Source organism: Dreissena polymorpha, chromosome 6 (genome assembly GCF_020536995.1).
Source record: "Dreissena polymorpha isolate Duluth1 chromosome 6, UMN_Dpol_1.0, whole genome shotgun sequence".
In the NCBI taxonomy this organism is placed as follows: Eukaryota; Metazoa; Mollusca; class Bivalvia; order Myida; family Dreissenidae; genus Dreissena; species Dreissena polymorpha.
Genome location: NC_068360.1, coordinates 16,066,852 through 16,072,677, shown reverse-complemented (window position 1 = coordinate 16,072,677; position 5,826 = coordinate 16,066,852).

Genomic DNA, 5,826 nt, shown 5'->3' with positions numbered 1-5,826 from the left:
ATCTAAAAAGTCCAAGTCGGCTGCCTGTCGATCAGCTCGAATCTGGCGAACGCAAACACTATATCAAGTAACTGCGGTTCTGTCGACTATGAAACAGTTATCTATGGAAACGTATATGGTACACCCTGATACTGTGATGATGTCAACATTCTATGACGGCATGATATGAAAAAGGTGTCATGTCGTCAAAAATAACTCATCATGTCGACTAAAACAACGATGGTAAGTCATTTTCAAAAGAGCATGACGCCTAAAATTATGTTGATTTATCGACATAAGATATGTTGTCAAGACGTAAACAATCCGCATGGTGGAATAAGAGCCTAAATCTCTAAAAATATTTTATCCTTTAGCCGTTTTGTAAATTTAACTATTTCTGTTTTGTTTACTGTATGACGGCATATATCTTGATGACTTGCAAGTAACAAAATGTTGACATGGCGATATAACTGAAGGCGTCGATATAATTTATGTGGACAAAGGGTGTTGTTTAAAAATTATGGAATCGTATATGGTACCCAAATAATATGGTCATGCAGGGGCGTAGATAACCTCCCAACATTGGGGGGGGGGGGAGGGCGGTCCAGTTTCTGTACTGGGAACATAAAGAGGTTCGTTTGAGGGGGTTGTCCTCTCCCGTGGTTCCGAAAAAAATACAATTACAATTAATATGGTGCGTTTTGGGGGAACTTTCATGTTGATATAAATGTTATTATTTTCTTTCCAAACACTCTAATTACAACATAAAATTAAGTTAATGTTTATGTCTTTTAGTGACGGAGTTTAACAAGTGATATGAGAAATAAAAACATTAACATTACATTCACAATGGATATATTTTATTACTGATGGACATATTTAACACCTGAAAATGGGAGAGTGTTATAAATAACCACGTCGTGCCCACGTAGCGCGATGCCCTGGCGTGCGAGGTACCGTATGCTGCGTAGGATTTGCAGCAGCTGCTTCCGGTTGTCGGCCTTCTCCTTAGCGTGCCCCGCTGACAGCATCTCTCCCACGTCACGCGTCGTGGCGGGAAGCGTCACCAGTCGCTCGACCGCCTCCTTGTGGCACTCGCTTTCGTCGTGCTTCCGGAACTTCTCGGTACCCGCTTTCCAGTTGGAGAAGCCGTCACTGATGAAGCTGCCGTCGTGTTGCGGATCTTGCCCAACTTCTTGGCCGCCATGCAGAGATGGCAGAACGCAAGGTCCCGGCTCTGAAAAGAATAACATTGTAATAAATTTTGTGTTAAATATTAATGAAAATAATAAGAAACATTATTAAGCAACAATTTTTTTTACAAAACGAGTATTTTTTGAATGTTGTGTCTTTTTTTCTAAATTTCGTTTGTATTTAGATCAACGTTAGGTTCATAAAAGATAAGAACGATCGCAAATTAAAATTTAATACTAATATACATACCTCATCGTAGTTGAGCCATGTGAAGGAATCAAACCAACAAGATTGGAATGAACGCTGTTCTGGCTTTTTCTTCCCAAATGTACGCTTAGGAAACGCAAAATTTCGAGGCTGATTAGGAATACTCATTTTGAACATTAAACAATTACATATATGATATTGTTTCAATGATTTCTAATCAAATAATAACTGATGTACTTAGAGAACAAAAATATTTTCAAACTAATTACTGTTTTTCACGCGTATATTTACTCAAAATTGTTTTAAGTGGCAGTTACCTTTGAATTAAAGCGATCAATTAAAATTAAAAGAATCGCCTGTCCCTAATCAAAACACCGACAGTGCAATCACGGAAAAGAACAATAAAACAATAAACGCAATGACATTTACCCCGGCCCCTAGTTTATGACACCTAACAAGGGATATTGACAAATCACTATTGGCAACCTCAGAGCAGACGGAGAGGGGACACATGGCTTTTGCACTGACGGCGCGTGATTACAAAAATACTGGTTTTGTGGCGGCGATTTTTTTGGGGATTTTACGTTTATTTATATAACGATGACTAGCCGAAATATTGGGGGGGGGGGGCCGCCCCCCTGCCCCCCATTATCTACGCCCCTGTAATGCCGGATTAGTTTATATCGACTTACTGTGAAATAACATGGTATGTCGTCATAGTTTTGGGTTTCAAAATCTGTGTTAGGGTTTCAAAAAATGCTCATAACTTCTATGTCACTTCAGATATAACCTTCATATTGGTAAGCATGTGTATATGGACAAGACTTTACCATACGCACACAATGTTTGACCCCATTTACCTTTACCTTGAACTTAGGGTCCGCGTTTAGGTTTCAAAATCAGCGTTCAGGTTTCGAAAAATGCTCATAACTTCTATCAAAGCATTGTTCGGGGGCATATGTCATCCTATGGAGACAGCTCTTCTTTATTCAACTTTAACCATTTCTATAACTCTCAAAACATTTGAATGAAAGTACAAAACACTGTTATTCATGTCAATGTAATCATTCTGATTCGATGAGTTATTGCCCATAATGTTTATATATCTGCACTCAGTAGTCACTAATTGAATTTGTATAAAAAATATAGAAGTACCAAGATGCGCGTACGGTCACATATGTATATATGTAAATGCATACGTACGTACGTACGTACTAATTGAATTTGTATTAAAAAATATAAAAGTACCAAGATGCGCGTACGGTCACATATGTATATATGTAAATACGAATGTACGTACGTACTTACATACATACGCATGCATGCATGCATGCATTCACGCATTCACGCATTCACGCACGCACGCACGCACGCACGCACGCACGCACGCACGCACGCACGCACGCACGCACGCACGCACGCACGCACGCACACACACACACACACACACACACACACACACACACACACACACACACACACACACACACACACACATACATACATACATACATACATACATACATACATACATACTATTGGTCCTTTCAATGCCTATGTCCACAAATTGGCTGCCCAGTGTTTAGCTCACATAAGCACTTATGTGCTAATGGTGATATTTGATCGACCTGTGTCCGTCGTGAAACTTTGCCTTGTGAACACTAGAGACCGCATTTCTTGCCCGATCTTCATGAATCTTTGTCAGGGCATTTATTCAAATCATACCTCAACCGAGTTCTAAACTGGTCATGTGGGGTCGGAAACAAGGTCACTTGGTCAAAAAAATAAAAAGACCTTGTGAATACTCTAGAAGTCACTTTTACTTTGCCAAAATGTTTGTGTAAATGATATGTCGCTTCTTGAGTTCGAAAATGGTTCTGGTCGGTTGAAAAACATGGCCGCCAGGGGGCGGGGCAGTTTTCCGGACAAGGCTATAAAGTTATATTGTAAGTCACATTTTTCCCTATCATGAAACTTGGTCAGAATATTGGTTTTATTGATTTCATGGACGAGTTCGAAAATGGTCAAGATCGGTGGGAAAAATATGGCTTTTAGGGGGTGGGGCAGTTTTCTCTCTATATATATAGTTTGTTTGAAACTGGTCCTGGCTGTCAAAAAACATGGCCACCGTGGGGTCATTTTCCATATATTTTATGTAGTAAAAGAAGCTTGTGAACACCCTTAAAGACACTTTTTTTGCAAATCATTATGAAACTGCTTTTTCTTTTTTTATTTATTTTTTATTTTCCAGTGTGTATATGTATATATATATATACGACCAATGGTGTTTAAATTGTACTAGCAAATGTAAAGGCATAGAGAGAAACATTAATAAGAGCATTTAATGATGCAGATATTTTTTAGTGGGTATAGATAATCAATGCTGTATAAATGATGTAAACATTGTAATAACAGATGAAAATTCAATAATCCTCGCGTTCAAAATCTATGTCTGTGATAAAATGGTATTAAAAAGTTCCCATTCTCTATCAAAGGATTCTTAATTGTTTTTTGTAATTGAAATTTTTCTCAAGTTATCATATTCATATTTGAGGTATTTCTTGGCTCCTGCTATGCTTGGAATGATTTTTTTGTTTTACACTTGTATACGTATAGCTTTAAACATAAAATTACATTATTTATGGTACTAGCAGACTTCGTTAAATATCCAAGAAGAAACATGGTCTTATCAATAAATGGAAAAGATTGTCTGGGTAACATTCCGTCAATAATTGTTTTAGATATCTGACATTCCCAGAATGAATGTTCTAAAGTTTCATCACTTTGTGTGCATAAAGAACATAATGGATCATTAGTAATTTTCATTTTATTTAAGAGACTATTTGTTCCAAGTATTCTGTGAGTTATTCTATATTGGAACCACTGCACTTTTACGTCATTGGTTATTAAAATGGTAGCTAAAATATGCAATTCCATTCTTTTTCATTAATTGTGGCATTAAGTTAAGTACACCATTTTGCTTTTACTGATGGTTGTTCATTATTTTTATTTATAATGGTGTATAGTCTTTTTGCTCCAGATTCTTTTTTCAGTAAAAGTTGTAATAAAGGGGGCAAAAAGGGTTTTATAATTTGTTGGGAGGGACAAGATACTTTTTTTTTCAAAAACTCATCTATTGCTTTTTTACCCCTGTATAATGAATGAAATTTATGTTCAAATTATACATTCTATTTATTTCATCTAAAGGAATAAAGGTTCCATTTTTAAATATATCCCCTATACAATGAATTCCAGCATCAAACCATGACTTAAAGAAAATACTTTTAATTCCTATTAATATGTTTGGATTGTAGAAAAGTGGATAATATAGAAACTCTTCTGTGTTTAAATCCAATTTATTACAATAAAGTGAGAAGCTTTTTAAAACATCTACCCAAAAAGGATTTCAAATTCTATTAGCTGTATTTAAAGCGTAATGATAACTGCAATTAAAGAGTTCATACTTATCAAAATACAGTTTTGTGATGTCTATCCAATTTCCACAAAAGCATTGAAGTTTTTGTAGCCAGGTAAGTTTCAATGCTGGAATAAATGCATCCAAATTGATCATTTTTAAACCTCCTTCATTATGTTCTTTAACTATTGTTGTGAACTTTATTTTACTATGCCCATCCCAAATAAAACTGAGAATAGAAGATTTTATTGAATTTAATATGGTAATGGGTGGGTTGGGCAATGATATGAACAGGATTGAATAATGACACAATAATTGTTTTTATAATCACAATTTTGCTAATGTGTTAAAATTGTTCTTTTCCAATTTTTCAGAATGTTTTCCATTTTAACAATTTTTTCATCGTAATTTAATTGTTAACATTTTTGACAGGTCTACATGGAAATGTATTCCAAGCATTTTAAAGCTTTGTTGCATCCAATTTAGTTTCCATTGGTTTTTATGGTATATGAACTATATTTGTCCTTGCCAATCCATACAACATTTGTTTTATCAAAATTAACATTAAGGCCTAAAATATATGCAAAATTATGTATAACAGTAAGTGTCTCATTTATGGATTGTTCGGTACCGTCTTATAAAATAGTAGTATCATCAGCAAACTGGGACAATTTATGTTCAGTTCCCTGAATGGTTATACCTTTCATATTATTGTTATTTCTCAATACAAGTGACAAAACTTCGGCACAGAGGATAAAAATATAACATGAGAGGGCATCTCCTTGCCTGCAGCCCCTTTCAATAGGGAAAAAGTTAGATAAGTACCCACACTGAGGAACGGCTGATTTAGAATCTTTATATAAAACCTCAAACACACGTTTTATGTCAGGACCGAAATTAAAGAAAGAAAGTGTACTTTGTACAAAGGACCAGCTGGCCAAAGAATCGTACGCCTTTTCAAAATCAATTAGGAGAAGTAAGCCTGAGATCTCGTTTTCTTCAGTATAGTGCATAATGTCATAAATTAACCT